The sequence below is a fragment of the Sinocyclocheilus grahami genome, unplaced genomic scaffold, assembly GCF_001515645.1.
Source record: "Sinocyclocheilus grahami isolate Dianchi unplaced genomic scaffold, SAMN03320097.WGS_v1.1 scaffold273.1, whole genome shotgun sequence".
NCBI lineage: Eukaryota > Metazoa > Chordata > Actinopteri > Cypriniformes > Cyprinidae > Sinocyclocheilus > Sinocyclocheilus grahami.
The window spans coordinates 350,661-371,417 of record NW_015505452.1 but is presented as its reverse complement, the minus strand read 5'-3'; the positions used below and the strand labels follow the sequence as shown (position 1 = coordinate 371,417).

The window sequence follows — 20,757 nt, the reverse complement described above, 5'->3', positions numbered from 1 at the left end:
TCACAGTCAGGGTCCTTGACTTCACTCTGTCAGAATTTATTCTGCAATAACAACCATCTGGACGTACATTATTCCATTCTTAATAGCAAATGGGAAATTGTTCAGGCAGAATGGGAAAGTGTTCAGGAAACCTGTTTAAAAACAGACATTATTTTTGCTATTTCAACCTGCTGCAACTGGAACACAAATAACACCTGCCACAACATTCGGCCCCAACCTGCTCATAATGCTGTTGGTGACCCGTGAGACCCGGTGGTCCAGTAGAATGCAGACCGAAATCTTATTAAAGCAGTTAATGCTTACTGAGGCCAGTTAAAACTTGTTAAAACCTATCCCGCAGTGAATAAGTGAATTGCCACATAATACAGTAGAGCATCTAGAAACAAAACCAGTGAAGCGAGTCTCATCGTTTGCTGAATTTGTATGCTTTATGATCAATACATCTCCTCCCCTGGTACTTCATCACAAAATGGCCATTAGACTCATCTAAAAGGCCTCTGATACTGGGATATTTGCACATGTCTTTGGCTGACACTGGGCACAGTCATTATTAGCCAAACAGCCTCTTTAAAGAGCGGTTTAATCTTGCTTAAATGATGTGAATTTGGCAGCTAAATTAACCTCCACGTTACCTCTTTAGTGGATCTGAGGATCAGCAATGGTCAAATGAGCAGTCTGTAAGCACATTAGATTTGCAGGAACTGTTAGACCCAGTGACGCAAGTGATGAGGAAAAGAAGAAATGAAGGTAATTAACAAACATTAACTCCCTATTACATATCATCATAGGACGATTTGTGGCTCAGTAAAGGTGCCATTGAAAGCTATCTTTAGCCTGTGCTTTTAGAGTAATTGACTGCTCTTTTTGCTCAGATTATCGATCAAACAGTGAAATGCCACAAAAGGATAAATCTGCTAGCATGTGATTCTTTAATCACTGTATTTAGTCCCTGAACTTCCTTTAAGATAAGAGTGATCTTAAGTGACTGTGAGTTGTTTGAAAGGCTTGTGAAGCTATAAAAATACCTCTAAGGACTTTGATTTGGGCTGTAATCACTCTAAAAGTAAAAAATGTCATGCTTTATTCCAAGTCTGCTGAAGTTATATAAGGCTTGTTTCCGTTGTGTTGTGCTAATTTCGTTGTCTTGTGGTTTTTTTCTGTTGTGTTGCGACTTGCTTCCATTGTGCTGTGCTAATTTCATTATGTTGAGGCTTGTTTCCGTTGTGTTGTGCTAATTTCATCGTGTTGTGGCCTTGTTTCCGTTGTGTTGTGCACTACTGGGCCACTGTACATTACAAAATGTACATACAAAGTGTACATTTTGCCTTAAATGTCTATCTTGTCTGAACTTTGCCTGGGCTCAAAGTTGTTTGTTAGGAACTTTTTCTTTGCAAAAGCTATGCGTTTTTAAAGAGCTAATAAAATATTTCAACTTAATTCAATATTTTGTCTAATTATGTACTTGTGTTAAGCAGCTGTGTAATAAGTGGGAAAATGTACATCCAACCAATTGTTATCACAGTCAGGGTCCTTGACTTCACTCTGTCAGAATTTATTCTGCAATAACAACCATCTGGACGTACATTATTCCATTCTTAATAGCAAATGGGAAATTGTTCAGGCAGAATGGGAAAGTGTTCAGGAAACCTGTTTAAAAACAGACATTATTTTTGCTATTTCAACCTGCTGCAACTGGAACACAAATAACACCTGCCACAACATTCGGCCCCAACCTGCTCATAATGCTGTTGGTGACCCGTGAGACCCGGTGGTCCAGTAGAATGCAGACCGAAATCTTATTAAAGCAGTTAATGCTTACTGAGGCCAGTTAAAACTTGTTAAAACCTATCCCGCAGTGAATAAGTGAATTGCCACATAATACAGTAGAGCATCTAGAAACAAAACCAGTGAAGCGAGTCTCATCGTTTGCTGAATTTGTATGCTTTATGATCAATACATCTCCTCCCCTGGTACTTCATCACAAAATGGCCATTAGACTCATCTAAAAGGCCTCTGATACTGGGATATTTGCACATGTCTTTGGCTGACACTGGGCACAGTCATTATTAGCCAAACAGCCTCTTTAAAGAGCGGTTTAATCTTGCTTAAATGATGTGAATTTGGCAGCTAAATTAACCTCCACGTTACCTCTTTAGTGGATCTGAGGATCAGCAATGGTCAAATGAGCAGTCTGTAAGCACATTAGATTTGCAGGAACTGTTAGACCCAGTGACGCAAGTGATGAGGAAAAGAAGAAATGAAGGTAATTAACAAACATTAACTCCCTATTACATATCATCATAGGACGATTTGTGGCTCAGTAAAGGTGCCATTGAAAGCTATCTTTAGCCTGTGCTTTTAGAGTAATTGACTGCTCTTTTTGCTCAGATTATCGATCAAACAGTGAAATGCCACAAAAGGATAAATCTGCTAGCATGTGATTCTTTAATCACTGTATTTAGTCCCTGAACTTCCTTTAAGATAAGAGTGATCTTAAGTGACTGTGAGTTGTTTGAAAGGCTTGTGAAGCTATAAAAATACCTCTAAGGACTTTGATTTGGGCTGTAATCACTCTAAAAGTAAAAAATGTCATGCTTTATTCCAAGTCTGCTGAAGTTATATAAGCACAAATGGCATCAAGTATGTTCACGCAAACCTCAAATATCAACAAACATCAAACCTAATTGGTTCTTGTATGTTATGTGACAAAACATTGCAATGTTTGAGGTTTGTGTCACCATATGGTTTGATTTGAGAGTGTATAAATGCTTAAGTTCTTCATCAAACAAAGTGATCATGTCAATACAGACGACTTATTAGAAGTAACTGTAGCCAAATTCCTTGACACGTCTGTGTGTGGTGGCTCTTGATGCCTTGACCCCAGCCTCAGTCCATTCCTTGTGAAGTTCACTCAAATTCTTGAATCGATTTTGCTTGACAGTCCTCATAAGGCTGCGGTTCTCTCGGTTGGTTGTGCATCTTTTTCTTCCACACTTTTTCCTTCCTCTCAACTTTCTGTTAACATGCTTGGATACAGCACTCTGTGAACAGCCAGCTTCTTTGGCAATGAATGTTTGTGGCTTACCCTCCTTGTGAAGGGTGTCAATGATTGTCTTCTGGACAACTGTCAGATCAGCAGTCTTCCCCATGATTGTGTAGCCTAGTGAACCAAACTGAGAGACCATTTTGAAGGCTCAGAGGAAACCTTTGCAGGTGGTTTGAGTTGATTAGCTGATTGGCATGTCACCATATTCTAATTGTTGAGATAGTGAATTGGTGGGTTTTTGTTAAATGTGAGCCAAAATCATCACCATTAAAAGAATCCTAAGACTTAAACTACTTCAGTCTGTGTGCATTAAATTTATTTAATACACGAGTTTCACAATTTGAGTTGAATTACTGAAATAAATATACTTTTCCACGACATTCTAATTTATTGAGATGCACCTGTTGGTTCATTTCACATTAGCTTTAAGCCAAATTTGGAGCTTTGAAAGTTTTTAAATATACTGACTATATTCTTTCTGTGTTTTGAGGTCATAATATTGTGTGAGGAAATGCATGAAGTAACTCTTTATTAATCAATAATCTGTCCCTCTAATCATAATTTGTGACAAGGAATCAAAAATTGCTATTGTTTTTCTGCCACTAGTGTTAATTTCAGATGGAAATTGCAGTAATTTGTAAGTATACTGTAGGTACATTTATGTATACTTTTAATAGCTACTTTTTCAGAGGAATATAGCATGACAGTTCTTGAACTACATGCAATTGTGTATCTTGTAAACTGACAAAATACAATCTCAAAGTAGCTTTGCCAACTGTTTAGATCACACTTCAACCAATTAGTCATGACTATCACATCAAGTATTTGAAGTTGCTCATTTCACTTAACCATGTTTTATTTTAATGGTCCCAAATCCTACATTTTACAGTATGAATTATTCAAACAGACAGTGTGTTTAGTTGTGAAATGTATTCGCTTGCATTTAATTTGATAGCTGCTTGTTCTAACAATATCTGTGACCCCGATGGTTTTGTAACTACTATTTGTTATTTTTCTTGTTCAGCGCACTCCAGTATTTCTGCACAAATCCTCTCTCCCATCTATCTTTCTTTCTGTCTTTCTTGTCTAAACACAGTATGTCTAAAAGAGGCCATTTGCATGCAGCCTGCAGACGTTTTAATGTTCGCGTTATCATCAAACTGTCTAGTTTAAAAGCCAGCTGCTCTAATTAGATATGGATTGCTCTGTCAGTCACTCTCTCCTTGTTGTTCAACACAGTGTCATTTGCTTTTCAACACCTTCATAAAAAGAGGAACAGGAAGGATTTGAACAGCTGATTAACCACCATTAGAATTGAAGAGATTCAATTTTGCAGAGAGCCAAGATGGTCTATTCAGTCATCGTTAACAAAGGAAAGCTAAGATAAATCACTGAGCATGACGGGTTTTTGTTGTTCAGCGCACTCCAGTATTTCTGCACAAATCCTCTCTCCCATCTATCTTTCTTTCTGTCTTTCTTGTCTAAACACAGTATGTCTAAAAGAGGCCATTTGCATGCAGCCTGCAGACGTTTTAATGTTCGCGTTATCATCAAACTGTCTAGTTTAAAAGCCAGCTGCTCTAATTAGATATGGATTGCTCTGTCAGTCACTCTCTCCTTGTTGTTCAACACAGTGTCATTTGCTTTTCAACACCTTCATAAAAAGAGGAACAGGAAGGATTTGAACAGCTGATTAACCACCATTAGAATTGAAGAGATTCAATTTTGCAGAGAGCCAAGATGGTCTATTCAGTCATCGTTAACAAAGGAAAGCTAAGATAAATCACTGAGCATGATGGGTTTTTGTTGTTGTTGTTGATGACGTAAATGTTCTGGTAATGATGGGCTAAGTAAACTCAAGTCTCTGGATGAACTGAGATGAGCTACATTTCTGAGAATTCTCCTGTCTGAAGTGCAATGGTTTATTACAGTTACAGACGATGATCAATACTATGTGCTTTTCAGGTTATTTGTTCGGTAATGAGTCCTTTCCTTCTCTGTGATTCAGGTTTATCCTTTGAAATATTAATGAGATTACATTGATTTGTTCATTGTACATTCAGAAACTGCAGGAATACCATTAGTAACAGATAAATTGTGGACTTTGCTGCAATGTTAAACATGTAGCAATGAGAAGCATCAAAGATATATATATATAATTTCCTTAACAGATCAGTCATGTCGTTTCCATCGTTGAATTATTCTAAACTTCCACTGACAATTTTGAACTATAATTCTTCCTTTCAAACTTTTTTTTTTTTTTTTTACTAAACCTGGCACCTATCTGTACTTCTAGATCAGGGGTTTCAAACAGAGGTCTGGGAATGCACAGGGGTCCGCAAGATCAGAAAAAAACTTTAGTGGAAAAAAAAAAAAAAAAAATATATATATATATAGAGATATATAGATATATAGATATATATAGATATATAGGTGTGTGTGTGCATGTTTATGTGGTTTGAGGACACAAATTTGTATAATAACATGGGTATGACATAGGTATTACAACAAGAAGGTGATTTATGAGGACATTTTCAGTGTCCCCGCAATTCAAAAGGCTTATAAATAATTCAGAATTAGTTTTTTTTTTTTAAATCTAAAAATGCAGAAAGTTTCCTGTGAGGGGTAGGTTTAGGGGTAGGGTTGGTGTAGGGCAATAGAAAATATGGTTTGTACAGTATAAAAAACATTACGCCTATGGAGAGTCCCCATAAACCATAAAAACAAACCTGTGTGTGGAATGCAATATTTTAAACACTTATCAAATATAATAATATTACTCTTTCATTCCTCTTTCTAAAGGCAGTTTGGAACTTTTGAAGTGGGTAATCAGGGAATATCTCTCTCTCATGCTCACCAGGGCTGAATTCATATTATCAGAAACACAATGAAAATAGTAACACTTTCAAATGTTATTACAATTTAAAGTAAATGTTTAATATTTTAATACATATTTAATTTTTTTTTATTCCTGTGATGGCAAAGTTGAATTTTCAGCAGTCATTCTCTCATTCTCTAATTCTTTTTTTAAAGCATATACTAACATATAATTTTCATATACTAAAAAAAAAAAAACATTACAACAGTGCATTACAACAAAAATGCTATTAAAAAAAAAGATTTTATATTTTAAATTGAAATTATAATATAGAATTAAATATATTGCATGTTGTCTTTATAATTTCACAGTTATTTTTTCCTCACACAATATAAATGCTTCTGTATACATAAAATACGGGAGTCTTTGGAATCTAAACATTTGAGGAAACGTTGTTTTATGTCATGTCCAATGGTTTTATTCAAATACAGAACATTGATACACTTAATTAGAGGTTTTTAATCAAAATGACATGGTAGGGAAGTGGTGCGTCAGCTCTGGCTGATGGTGCGGGTCTCTGTCACACGTCTCCAGATGCACTGCCTGACATGTTGGTATGACAGCGATACATCACACCTTCAGCTTTCAGAGAGGCAGCGTTTTCTCAGTGCAGATGGAGCATTTGATTATCACATGCTTCTGAGCAGTGCTTTCACAGCTCTTAAAGAGGTGAGCCTCTAAACCATCTCTTCTCTTTACTAACTTCCTCATCAACTCCACAGTATCAAGGCAACGTTTCAAAAGATCTGTTGCCTTTGGGAAGTATTATGCAGAGCTAAAACATTTATTTTGCAACAAAATCATGTGAGATTATGAGTCATTCATTGCTCAAAGCCACAGAACAGCTACAGCACTAAAACAAAAGCTTTTGCTTTAGACGATCATTTGAGCAATCTTTAAAAATTAACGTTTTACCCTACTCGGCAGTGAGCATTGTGTTCTATCTCATGCATTAGACATTTACATGCATTATTTCAGCCTGTAAGAGACTCTGAGAGGAATTTCATGAATATTTGCAGACAGTTTAGAATGAAGTTGTCGTCAGCTCTTACAAAAGTGCCCTGCTGGAACGTGCTCCGGTAATCAATGGCCATCTCCTACCCTCTCTAAGTGCTGTTTATAGATTCATATGTGCTTTGCAATGGCCACTAGTTAGGGCTAAACCTTTTAAAATCAACCTGCTCATTATCATCCTGGTACCTGTAAACCCTTAGCAATTATAGAACAACCACAAGCCATTAGTGTGTTATATCTATCCCCCAGCCTGTATAAAATAATACACTATACACTGTCATAAATACAACTTATGTGCTTCACTCACTCATGTGTTTGTATACTGTACTAATTGCCTTTGTATAGAACACTTTGAGACAATCCCGTAAAGCCTTTCTTTTTATCACAATGCCCATTTAGCACCAATAATGACCCTGCTATTCAATATATATTTTTAGAAGGATGACTAAGGCATAAAAAGGCTCTAATGTATGGAAAATATGAGATAGAAGAAACAAAATTCAATGTCTCTTGCAAAAGTATTGCATTTCTCTGAGAAACTTTGTTTTGTGAGAGAACGTAAAGCACTGACATACTGTATACATGTATGCTTATTTCAATAAGCATGCCTAAAAAAAAGTAATTAATAATGACTTTTAAATAATGATTTTTGTTAACAATAAATAATAAATAAACAAAAAATAAGTAGCAAATAGATTAAAGTCTTGTCCATAATCTTGATTCTTGAGTATTGCCATTTACAATATACACTGCCATTCAAAAGTTTGGGATCAGTAAGATTTTTAAAGAATTTTTTATAAAGAGATTTCTTATGCTCATCAAAGCTGCATTAATGCATTTGATCAAAAATACAAAAGAAAAAAAATATTGTGATATTGTTAAATATTATTGCAATTTAAAATAATGGTTTTCTGTTTTAATGCAAGCTGAATTTTCATCACCAATTACGCCATTCGTCAGTGTCACATGATCGTTCTAATATGCTAATTTATTATCAGTGTTGGAAACAATTGTGCTGCTTAATTTTTTATTTTATTTTTTTGGAACCTGGAACCTTCTTTTTTATTTATTTGATTTTATTTTTTAAAGAAATGCAGCATATTAGATTGATTTCTTCTGAAGCATCATGCGACCCTGAAGAATTGTAATAATATTTCACAGTATTACAGTTTTTTTTTCTGTATTTTTGATAAAATAAATGCAGCCTTAATGAGCATACTATTTTACATTTTAAAACTACAGGCACACAAATTAATTTAAAAACTGAAGAGGCAAAGGAGTCATGTTTTCATGGTACTATGTTTATATAAGAATTCGGCTTGAGATTTGGTTATTTTTGGATGAATGTTTGTTATTAGCAGCACTGTAAGGGGCTTATATCACCTCCACACTCCCAGAAGCACAAATACGGATGGTTGCTGCTCACCTCCATCCAATAATAACACAAACATCAAAGAGCAAATATTATTTAAAAAAACATCACAGCAGAGATGTATGTTCACTGACCTAAATAAGACCTAGATGCCATTATTATTCAACTGGCACTGAAGTCACCCACCGGGAATGCTGTACTGTGGACAAAATACACATTTAAAATGTATTTCTCTTAAATCTAAGTTTTTAGGCCAGTTTGATTTTACTAACAAAGATTTATCATTCAAAGTTTGCCAAAAGTAAATGACCCATTTAATTTGAAGATAATGACGACGGGGGGGGGGAACTAGTCTTGGAAATTTGATCTGCAGAATAAATCCAGAAGAACTGTGGCAACGTCTCCAAGATACTTAAAGAAACCTACCAGTAAAGCTTCCTGAAAAACTATGTGCAAGTGCACCGAGGGCAAAAGCTGCTTTAAACACAAAGGATGGTCAAACCAAATGTTGATTTAATTTAGTTAATAGAAGGTAATTGATAAAGAAAATCTATTTATGACATTATTTTTGACAGCATCCTCATTTTACAGCATTTTTTCCTAAAATGTTTAACAGTACTGTAGCTTTGCAGGTAGGTTTCTTGAAGCGTTTTGTAGATGTTGGATGATGATGAGATCAGATCTATGTGTGGACCACTGGCTGTTGTCAGACTCCTTGTGCAAACAAAAATCTCACTGGATTATTACAATCAATGTGCAAAATTACTGATATTTCCTACAGACACACTACAGCAAAAGATAGAAATAACTGACTTAAAACCATTTCTTAGCTTGTGAAAATACTAGTTTTCTAATCATTTTGGCCACCACTGTATATTTGACATTTTAATTAAATATTGTGACATCATATTATGAGGGTATATTCATGCAAAACAAATGGACAATAAAAAAGACAATTTATTGGATAGTTTAAAGCAGACTCTGTGATGCTTGTTAATAATTTGATTTGTAATTACTTTGACAGAAGACCTTTTCATTAAAGAAAATATACGTAAGCTAATTATTACAAATGTAGTCCTCTTAGTATCTCCCTCGTTAGGTATTACAAAACAACATACAGACTTTTTTTCCTTTAGTATGACAGTATCATTAATGATAAAGAACATTTAGTGTAAATTATGTTTTTGACAGCACATTCTAATGGGCACGTTTCAGTACCCTTTTTGAAAAAAAAAAAATATATATATATATATATATTACCTTGGAATAATGCAGTTGAGCTATGATCATATAAAATGGCACTGGAACTACGGCAGATCAAACAGACAGTGTGTTTAGTTGTGAATATTTTAAGCTTAAATTAACACAGGCTGTTGAAACATGTGCTTGGCATGCCTGAATGTCACATTGCTGTTCTAGATAACACCAGATAATGGAGCAGATCAATATTTAAATTCATGGAAATCATTTCAAAACCTGGAGTTATCTACCCCCCTCTATAAATGTATAAGCCCTACAGCTGACACAGTCACGCAGCCGTATTTGACAAAGCAGATTTGATCGATGATCATGATTTTGGAACTTTTCTCTGCATAATCTCTTGGCAGGAAACCAAACAGTGTCATAAAACCCTCCATGATGTCTTTATCTTCCTCATGACACTCCTGTACTGCCGTGCTCAGCACTCCCTAAAAGCAGCACTGCTGAATATCAAGCAGCTTTACGCACACTATATAAAAAAGAAGATGAGAACGGATTTTCATCTGCTTTGTGTGTTTCAGACTACAGCATAAACTGTGCCGGATTTTTTATTTTTACTATTTAGGTTTCTGTGCATAGAGATTTCAGACCGCTGTAAATTCTGCTTATACCATCAGCACTGCATCAGCAAATGTACTCATCAAATTATATAAACACAAATATTATAATTTACAACAGAGTTGTTTGGTTAACTAAAACTAAAGCTATTACAAATTGTCTTAATTTATTGAAGTTAAGCTAAAATAAAATAAAATACAAACACTGAATCGAAAACGTACTCCGTTACTAACGTAACCTCAGTTCCCTGAAATACGGAACGAGTACTGCGTCTGTTTAAGACGCTTGGGGAAAACTCCTTTTTCTCCGATGACTAAAGCCTTTCAATAACGCAGTGTAACTGCATGGCCATTGGTTTGTGCAGTGAATAAAAAACAAATCGTGCAGAGCTGCACGAGCCTATGGCGGTAAAGCCCGCCAGAATGGGCGGGGTCCTCTGGCTATATAAGCGGCACATTGCCATAGGATCCTCAGGTTACTTCGACTGAAGCGACGACTGAGCCGTGCAGCTACATAGCATGGCAAAGTACGCAGTACTCGTTCCGTATCTCAGGGAACCGAGGTTACGTTAGTAACCGAGTACATTCCCTATCGATACTTCACTCGTACTGCATCTGTTTAAGACGCTTGGGGAAAACTCCTTTTTCTCCGATGACTAAAGCCTTTCATTAACGCAGTGTAACTGCATGGCCATTGGTTTGTGCAGTGAATAAAAAACAAATCGTGCAGAGCGGCACGAGCCTATGGCGGTAAAGCCCGCCAGAATGGGCGGGGTCCTCTGGCTATATAAGCGGCACATTGCCATAGGATCCTCAGGTTACTTCGACTGAAGCGACGACTGAGCCGTGCAGCTACATAGCATGGCAAAGTACGCAGTACTCGTTCCGTATCTCAGGGAACCGAGGTTACGTTAGTAACCGAGTACATTCCCTATCGATACTTCACTCGTACTGCATCTGTTTAAGACGCTTGGGGAACCAGTACAATCCTGCCGTGCTATGCTAGAGGAACAACTAATACTTGAACTTGCCTTAAGCACCCAAGGGGGCCCAGAGGGACCAAGTATTTTGCAGGGAAGCCCCGCAAAAGGCAGTAGGGTTAAACACAACGAGGTCGGCCCAACCTTGTATCATCGTCCAGAAATAATTCAGTACAGCCTCGGAACTCACTGAGGGCCAAATGCGTTAAAGGTGTAGAGACGTCTTGTAGATGGTGCTCTAGCCTGAAAGATTGTGTTTAGCACGTTCTCAGGGAGGTTCGCAAGCTCCCATCGAGAGGCCAAAGGTGCAGAGCCCACACCTCGGGCTGGGGCTGCCATATCATTCCGTTCGCCTGAGAGAGGAAGTCCCTTCTCAGGGGAATGTGGAATGGGCCACGGGGCTGCCGAGAGCAGCTGGCACAGCTCTGCAAACCAGTGCTGGTTCCTCCAGAGCAGGGCCACCAACAGCACCTTGCGTCTCTGTTCCCTGACTCGCCTGATCCACCTGTGGGATCTGAGCGATCGGAGGAAAAGCGTAGAGGAGGAGGTTGGGCCAGTCGTGGGCCAACTTCCTTTGAAAAGTAAGTTGAGCAATGAGAGTTGTCTTGTGAGGCGAAGAGGTCGATCTCTGCCCTGCCGAAGATCTCCCAGATTTTCTGAACTGTTTGAGGGTGGAGCGTCCACTCCTCCGAGGGGACGTTGCTCCGAGACAGCATGTCTGCGCCTTGGTTCAGCCTGCCCGGTATATGCGCTGCTCTCAACGAACGCAAGTTGAGCTGAGCCCATTCCAAGAGGCGCTCCACAGGTGCGAAGAGGCGCTTTGAGGAGAGACCGCTCTGGCGATTTATATAGGACACTACCGTCATGCTGTCCGAGCGGACTAAGACGTGGTATCCCCTTAGGTCTGGCAGAAAGGTTTGAATGCCCAGGCACACTGCCAGCATTTCCAGGCAGTTGATGTGAAGCCGGCCTTCCTTTTTCGACCAGTGGCTGAAAGCTGGCTTGCCATCGCACAGTGCTCCCCAACCCGTGTTCTGCAGACCATTCCCAGGGGTACGCCCCGTTCCATCCAACGAGGATCTTTCCAAGGGGCCAGGGCTGATACACTGGCCCGGTCTACCTTGGCGCGGTATGGAACTCGTGGTTTCAGCCAATACTGAAGGGGCTGCATGCGGAGCAGGCCCAACAGTAGTACTGGAGACACTGAGGCCACGAGGCCTAGCATCCTCTGAAACACCTTGAGGGGGCGAGAGGCTCCAACTCTGAATGAGGCCGCGAGCTGCTGAATGGCCAGGGCACGTTCTGGCGCAGCTACCGCCCTCATTTGGGCTGAGACTAAAACTATTCCCAGGAATGATATCCGTTGGCTGGGGGACAGCGCGCTCTTGACAAAATTGACCCTGAGTCCCAGGCATTCTAAGTGGCTGAGGAGGAGGGATATGTGAGGTAGTAGCTCAGCCTCTGACTGGGCCAGAATGAGCCAGTCGTCGAGGTAATTCAGAATGTGGATTCCCGTCTGTCTCAGCGGGGAAAGAGCCGCATCCATGCACTTTGTAAAAGTGCGAGGAGCTAGAGACAGTCCAAAGGGAAGGACTGTGTATTGATAAGCCACTCCCTCGAAGGCGAATCTCAAGAATCGTCTGTGACGGGGGGGCTATCTGGATGTGAAAGTAAGCATTTTTAAGGTCCAGCAAAAGAATCAGTCCCCTGGGCATACTTGCGAGAGGATCTGTTTCAATGTAATCATCCTGAACGGCCATCTCATGGGGGTGTGATTCGGACATCTGAGATAGAGTATGTGCCTTAGGCCGCCATCCTTCTTGGGGACAAGGAAGTAATGGCTGTAGAAGCCTGACTCGCTCTCGGATGGGGGAACCGTTTCTACGGCTCCTTTTGCCAACAAATTCCTCACCTCGGCGCACAGGACATGTGCCTCCTCGCTCTGAACCGAAGTGGAGACAACGCCGCTGAAATGTGGGGGTCTTCGAGCGAATTGGAGTGTATAACCATTTTATTATCCCCATGACCCAGCTTGACACTCCGGGGATGGCCTGCCAGGCCAAGGCCCGCATGGCAAGGGGCTGGATTGGCTCGAGGTGTGGGCCGCCTGGGGGGGGGGGGGACCTAATGCTCTCAATGAGTGGAAATTTGCTCTCTTTTTGAAAATGTTTGTGTTTTATTTTTCCCGCTATAACAGCGGTTGGTTGTGTGGACGCGATTAGAATGGGCATCATGTTCACAAAAGTATTTTTGGTCACAAACACACTGCCATCGGCACCTGGAACTGAACGCGGTGCTTGGAGGCATAACAGAGGCGTTTTGGGGGGGTGGTCCAGCTGCAGCGAGACTCGGCCCCCTCCTCTTTCTGTCCCGCAGATCAGGTTGACGCTTGAGGCGCAGGGTCCAACACTATCTTGGGTTGGGGGCCCTGGCATTTAGGAAACTGGTGTCTGGCCGAGCGGGAGTGCTGGCGAGGCTCGGGCTTAGGAGCCGTGGGAGCAATTGGTGGTGCGGGCTTCGCGGGGTGCTGAGTCGGCACATTTTTGGGGAGACTAGAAGCAACCGTTGAGCTGGAGCGCTTTGGCAGGAAGTGTTGTATTGCTTGGGACGACTTCTGTGCAGCGGTAAAGCGTTCAGCGAAGCCTTCAACTGCAGATCCAAACAGGCCAGTAGGGGAAACCGGGGAGTCGAGGAAGGGGACCTTATCTGCATCCTTGATCTCCATCAGGTTTAGCCATAGATGGCGCTCCAGCACCACTAGGCTGGCCATGGATCTGCCAATCAACTGCGCTGTCATCTTGGTGACGCATAGAGCTAGGTCGGTCGCACTGCGCAGCTCCTTAAAAGCTGCAGGGTCTGGGCCGGACTCGTCCATGCAACGGAGGAGCTTGGCCTGGAAGACTTGTAAGACCTCAATAGAATGAAGCGCTGAGGCCGCTTGTCCAGCAGACGAGTAGGCTCGCCCGGCAAGAACGGAAGTCGCCCTACACAGCTTGGACGTGTGGGCAGCCTTTGCCCTCGAGCTGATGGCCATGGGCAGGCAGAGATGCACGGCCACTGATTCATCCAGGGGAGGCAGTCTGTCGTAACCTTTTTCTTCGGCGCCGTCGACTGATGTGAGGGCGGACGAAGATGAGCCATGAAGGCGGGCTGAGTAGGGGGCACGCCGAGACCTGGTGATCTCGTTGTGGACCTCCGGAAAGAATGGTGAAGCTCGTTGTCAGGGGGCCTGACTGCGCCCTGGCAAGAACCACTCATCCAGGCGGCTGCGGGTGGGCTCCTCCGCAGGAGACCATTCCAAACCCAGCTCCTCCACCGCTTTAGACAGGACACGGAAAAGCTCGGTATCCTTGCCCGTGCTGGCTGTGCTGGGTTGTGCAGATGGCAAGGGGGCGGGGTTGACGTTCGAGCCCGACAGCTCCTCCGCATCTGAAGCCTCCAACAACATGCTGTCGTCCATGGCGTCACACTCGCTTCCTCCAAATGAGACCAGATCACTTGCAGCCGTAGAGGGACACTGGTCTGGGAGGGAGAAGTGGACAGGAGAAACCTCTCTGAGTAGAGAGTGAGGCATACGGGGGCTCAGCCGGCGTGGGCTCACTCGTCACCGAGCGCTGAGTTCCTCTGCCCCGCTGCTTTTTCCTCACAGGCTCCTGGGAGGAAGAAAGCGGGAGGGCGCAAGGGGCGGAGTAGCTCTTTTAAAAGAAAGCTTTCTGCGAGCGCAGAGAGGCGAGACTAATTTCCTCGCAATGAGGACATTCCGTCTCAATGAGTGCTGCTTCAGGGTGGGCGGCGCCCAAGCATGAAACACACTCGCCGTGAGTGACAGTAATGGCACGGCATTTGAAACAACGCCGAAAATTTGCTCTTTGAAATTTGCTTTTTATATCGCCGGAAAGTGGCAGGGAACCAGAGACTTACCGCCATAGGCTTGTGCAGCTCCGCTGCTGAGCCATTGGTTCGTTTTTTATTCACATCACGAACCAATGGCCATGCAGTTACACTGCATTATTGAAAGGCTTCAGTCATCCGAGAAAAAGGAGTTTTCCCCAGTCATCTTAAACAGACGCAGTACGAGTGAAGTATCGATAGGGAACTTAAAATTGCCTTGGCAACTAACTGAAGGTTTAATTTGAAGTATAAAACTAAAGCTATTACAAATTGTTTTCATTTATTGAAATTGAGCTAAAATAAAATATGAATATGGTGTGAAAATGTTTTAATTACATTGGCATCTAACTGAAATAAGTTTGTTGAAATACTACATTTTTTTTGTGTACAATCTACAAATCATTTATGATGCAGAAAACCAGAGCACAGCAATGAAAGGGTGACTCTCCAAAATATCAAGAGTGCAAAACAGACACACATATATGAACTAGTGTGACTGTAACACAAAGCATGTTTCTGCAAATGTGTGAAATAAAATCAATAATTCAGCCACAATGCGGTAAAAACACAGACACCAAGGAAGGGGTTACACTCTAAAACAACAAGAGTACAAACACACTCACTCACTCACTCACTCACACACACACACATACACACACACACACTTACAGACACAAAACACACGATTATACACACAAAAATTAATTGGTGTGGCTGTAACAATATGGCAATATTGAGCCAGAAGACTCAAATAAGAGGTTGAAATCAGATTGATTTATCTCTGATAAAGCATTCCTGTTCATTTTTGTTAAATTTTATTATTATTATTATTTGGATGTTATGTGTAATAAAATGTTTTTCTCTGTGTTCAGGTTTGATTGTAGTACAATTAATGCAAAAACTGACATTTCAAACAAAAAAAATATATAAACCTTTACAAAATATTGTCTTCTCTGCAAGGAGGAATGGCAGAGGATTCCCAAATCCAGGTGTGAAAAACTTGTTGCCTCTTTCCCAAAAAGACTCATGGCTGTATTAGATCAAAAGGGTGCTTCTACTAAATACTGAGCAAAGGGTCTGAATACTTAGGACCATGTGATATTTCAGTTTTTCTTTTTTAATAAATCTGCAAAAATGTCAACAATTCTGTGTTTTTCTGTCAATATGGGGTGCTGTGTGTACATTAATGAGGAAAAAAAATTAACTTAAATTATTTTAACAAATGGCTGCAATATAACAAAGAGTGAAAAATTTAAGGGGGTCTGAATACTTTCCGTACCCACTGTATATCCAAATCCACAACTTAAAAAAAAAATAAAATAAAATTGTCTAAAAACAACTAAATAATTTATAAGCCTTTAATATAGAGCTATATAGGAATCTAGTGGCTAAACCATGAAATTGCAGAAGTTTTTCTTTTTTTATTCCATCCAGATGGTACTAATCTGATTTCAAAAATTGGATTTTAAAGGCATTGTCTCTATTTTAACATGAATTACTGCCAATTTTTTAAAAATAAAATATTCTGTATTATTTTTAGTGGGAAAAATTTATCAAAACTATTGCATAAATATTTAGTACCATGAAATTCGCTCAAAATACAAAATATATAAGAAAATATTATTGAACAAAAATATATTACATTGATTTTACTGAAGAAAAACAAGTTAAATTTCAGGTGTCCGGTCACGTTTGACTACAAACAACACAACTGTGACTCCCAAATGAACAATACCAGAGGGTTAAGTAATGAAACACTTAAGTTTAAACACTTTCTGTTGGTAAAAATGTAATCTTCATAGATGAACTACACCTGTGGATGAACTACACTCACAAGTGTAAATGTCATTGCAGAAATGGCCCAGGAAATTGAGTTCTTAGACTCTAATATCATCTGTTTGCAGATGCAATTTGACTTTATCTAACTTTTTTTGGGCCACAGTATGAGAAAGTAAGTCTAATAATAATATAGACTTAATAGTCTAAAAATATTAGTTGACCAAAAATTTTCAGTATTCTGTGTGGTAACCGGCTGTACACCGACGCTTTGTCTATTCTAGATATTTTCTGATTTCACTGACAGGTCCCCTCAGCATGAGATACACCTGTAAAACTTGCAGTAATTATACATCAAGCTGCTGAAGGCAGCAGATAATTCCTGTGGCCCTCTTTTCTGAAAATTACATTAACTACACAAGTCAAGCATGACCAAATAACTGCGGGTCCAGTTAAGGATGGATCCTAATTACCATATCACATTCTGTCAAACAAGCTGTATTTTTTTCCCCCACATAATTTCGTTAGGATAGATTAATCTTTTCAGATAGTGGCAAAGGGTAGGGGATATTAAAGTCCTTTGACACACTGTATTGTGGCTTTGTTCAAATTTGATTCTGATGATGATTGACACATGGTGTATTACTGTAATGTACTTCACCATATGAATTTCACATTACTCTAACACTTTTCCCAAAGAGACATTCCAGATATTCCATATGCATGCTACTTTTTCATCTTACATCTCATGATTTTGACATTTCATCTCATCATTTGGAAATATGGTTTTACATTAGTTTTTGAAGGGATTCACCAAAAATGACTCACAAATCTGTTTGTCCATACAATGAAAATTAGTAGAGTTCACAACAAACTACACTGCACCCCAATTACTTTTATTGTGTGTTTCATTGTGTGTGGTTGGTCGTATTAATTTTCCTTCTTTTGAAACCAAGATTTGGATCTTTGAAAATGGCAATGTGTACTGTAGAGTTTCTCATTTGTATGAAATTAAAGAAAACTGTACTGTACTTCTGTTTAGGGAAAGGTATTTATTTTAGACCATTGGAAAATTATTTGAGTAATAGTGCTTCACTACTAGCCTATACTTGTTTGGGGGAATCTGTACTTGAGTTCTGTTAAAACCAAATATTTGTACTTTTAATCAGTTCTGTTTACAGGGTAAAATTTAATATGTTTTTCTCAATTACAGTTTCATGTAGATTTAAAATTACTGTCACAAGTTCACAAGGCTTTCTTACCACCACCGCCATAACTTAATGATCCCAGTAACCAGAGTTCTAATGACCGGCACCTGTCTCATTACTCACCTCATCAGTCACAGCATATAAGCCAGGGTTCCTCAAATCTAGTTCTAGAAGCTCATTGCCCTGCAATGTTTAGCTCAAACTAACTTAACTGTGATTTTCTAGGGATCCTGAAGACCTTGGTGAGCTTGCTGTGTTTGATTAGGGTTGGAGCAAAACTCTGCAGGGCATTGACCCTCCTGAACAAGGTTTGAGGAACCCTGAGATGAACACACATCAATGTCACCAATGATCACACACAGTTTACTCAATGTCTGGCCTTAGACAAGGACACGGACCCTTTTCAGCAGTCTCCTGAAACAGGTGTTTCCAAATGATTCTCCATGTGTTACTCCTGAGTTTTCCAGGAGTGTGTTTCAAAGTGGTACTTTCTGTGCTCCGCTCCATACTGAGGTGTGTGCTTCGTTCCTAATCCTACCTGCATATGTAAGAATTAATTAATTCAGTATCTATTTCCATAAACTGCATCAATGAATTCATACGCACCTGTTTGTTTCTTCTCCATCTCTGAGATATAGTTAGGCGGGCAGTCGTGGCCTAATGGTTAGAGAGTCGGACTCATAACTCAAAGTTTGGGGGTTCGAGTCTCGTACCAGCAGGGATTGTAGGTGGGGGGAGTGAATGTACAGCGCTCTCTCCCACCTTCAATACCACGACTGAGGTGCCCTTGAGCAAGGCACCGAACCCCAACTGCTCCCCGGGCGCCGCAGCATAAATGGCTGCCCACTGCTCCGGGTGTGTGTTCACGGTGTGTGTGTGTGTGTTCACTGCTGTGTGTGTGCACTTTGGATGGGTAAATGCAGAGCACTAATTCTGAGTATGGGTCACCATACTTGGCCACATGTCACGTCACCTCACCTCAATATGGTCCTCTGCTCTTGCATCTGGAGATATCCATGTTGCCTTGTGGATCTTGTGTTGTGAAAAGACTAGTCACTAGAGTGGAGTTCTTCTAACCAATAGATTGTTCCGTCATTGAAGTCGCCAACTATGATAACAATGTCCAATTATGGAGCCTCAACCGAGTCTCTGCAGTTGCTCATAAAAGCTGCTGATAGTCTCCTGGTTTGCAACATTTGTACTGAACAATGGTCACCTTTGGAACTTAAAGTGAAATCGAGCTTTATGGATCCTCTTGCTAATGGGCTATTTTAACAGGCTTCTGCATGCGCACATGGTCAGCATGAGTGAAACTCTATTTCTGTGGTTATCATCATTTGGTGACCCTTACTAGAGCAGTATGTGTTTCCTAATTTCCGAGCTTCATGCAGTGGAATTCATTCCGCTTTCAGGATATTGGTTTAGTTTAACATCTGATGCATTCTGAAGTTATAGTGATTTGGTGATGGGTTTCTTTTGCGTAAAGGGTTCATGACATGAACATTATATTATTTTAATATGTTACTTGAGGTTTACTTGCGTTAATAAGGGTTTTTTTTTTTGCACACAAAAAACGTCAGAACGTCAATTGATGTGACAAAACATTCGCATTCAGTGTAATCAAGTGTCAGCCATTGAGGGAGTGAACGCCAGTGGCTTAAGATAAGAAGATGACTATTTGTCAACGTCTTGCTCTGGAGGGAGTGTTTATGCAACGACTGCGCCTGGGTGACGTCATCTTGAACCTCAGATCCAAATGAGCTGTTTTGCCAGGAAAACAGGCAAAGATCAGAAACCGCAAAAACAGGCAAGGCAAAACAAGGAAAACACGGAGACTCGGAAAGGGGTACAGGCTAAACAATATTCAGCCGAGAAAGGTGGTTAGAGTGGGTGTTATATAGTGAGTGAGGTGATTAGAAACTGTGTGCAATGAGTGCAATCAGTGCAGTGTGCAAATCGTGCAAAGAATGATGGGATATGTAGTCCGGGGTGCTATGCAACAGTTTGTGTTGTGCTAGAGTCAATGTAATGGAAAGGGTGACCTCTGGTGGTGAATAAACGGAAGTCCATGGACTGAATTCATGACAGAGCCCCCGCCCCCCCAAGGAGCGGCTTCCAGACTCTCCAAACACTAAATGAGCCAGGTGGGCGGTGGAGCGGAGGCGGAACAGGGGGAGGGACGGAGGGCCAGGTCCAAGGATAGGAGAGACCACCACGGTGGAGCAGAGGACCACCAGAACCAGACAGTAGACCACCACGGCGGGGCAGAGGACCCCCACGGCGGAGCAGAGGACCACCAGAACCAGACAGTAGACCACCACGGCGGGGCAGAGGACCACCATGGCGGAGCAGCAGACCACCAGAACCAGACAGTAGACCACCACAGCGGAGCAGAGAACCACCACGGCAGAGCAGAGGGAACAGGAAACCCCCCCGGTGAACCACACCGATCAGGAGACCATGGCGGAGACTGTAACAACGAGAGAGCAGAGACAGACAACACAGACAGAACATTGGGGTTGATAGACAAGACTGAGCATTCAGGGGCAGCCTCCCTGGCTGGGTCGGGACAAGACAAAAGTTCACAAACGGCCTCCATAACCGTGACAGGATGAGGATTCCCCGACGGCCTCCATAGCCGTGACAGGACAAGCAGGGAGTTCGTAAACGGCCTCTATAGCCGTGACAGGACAGACAAAGAGTTCCCAGAGGACCTCCTTGGCCAGAACAAGACAGACAGAGAGTTCATAGGCGGCCTCCTTGGCCGGAACAGGA

General features: G+C 41.0%; 1 long non-coding RNA gene across 1 annotated transcript; it reads right to left on the bottom strand.

Moving 5' to 3' along the window:
* Positions 1–2,530: 2,530 nt before the first annotated feature.
* On the bottom strand, positions 2,531–15,470 carry LOC107599870 (uncharacterized). The gene is made up of 3 exons (XR_001610709.1): positions 15,373–15,470; positions 5,359–5,364; positions 2,531–2,541 (listed from the first exon to the last, which is right to left on the bottom strand). It is a non-coding gene; the product is annotated as an uncharacterized lncRNA (long non-coding RNA).
* Between the last annotated feature and the right edge of the window lie 5,287 nt (positions 15,471–20,757).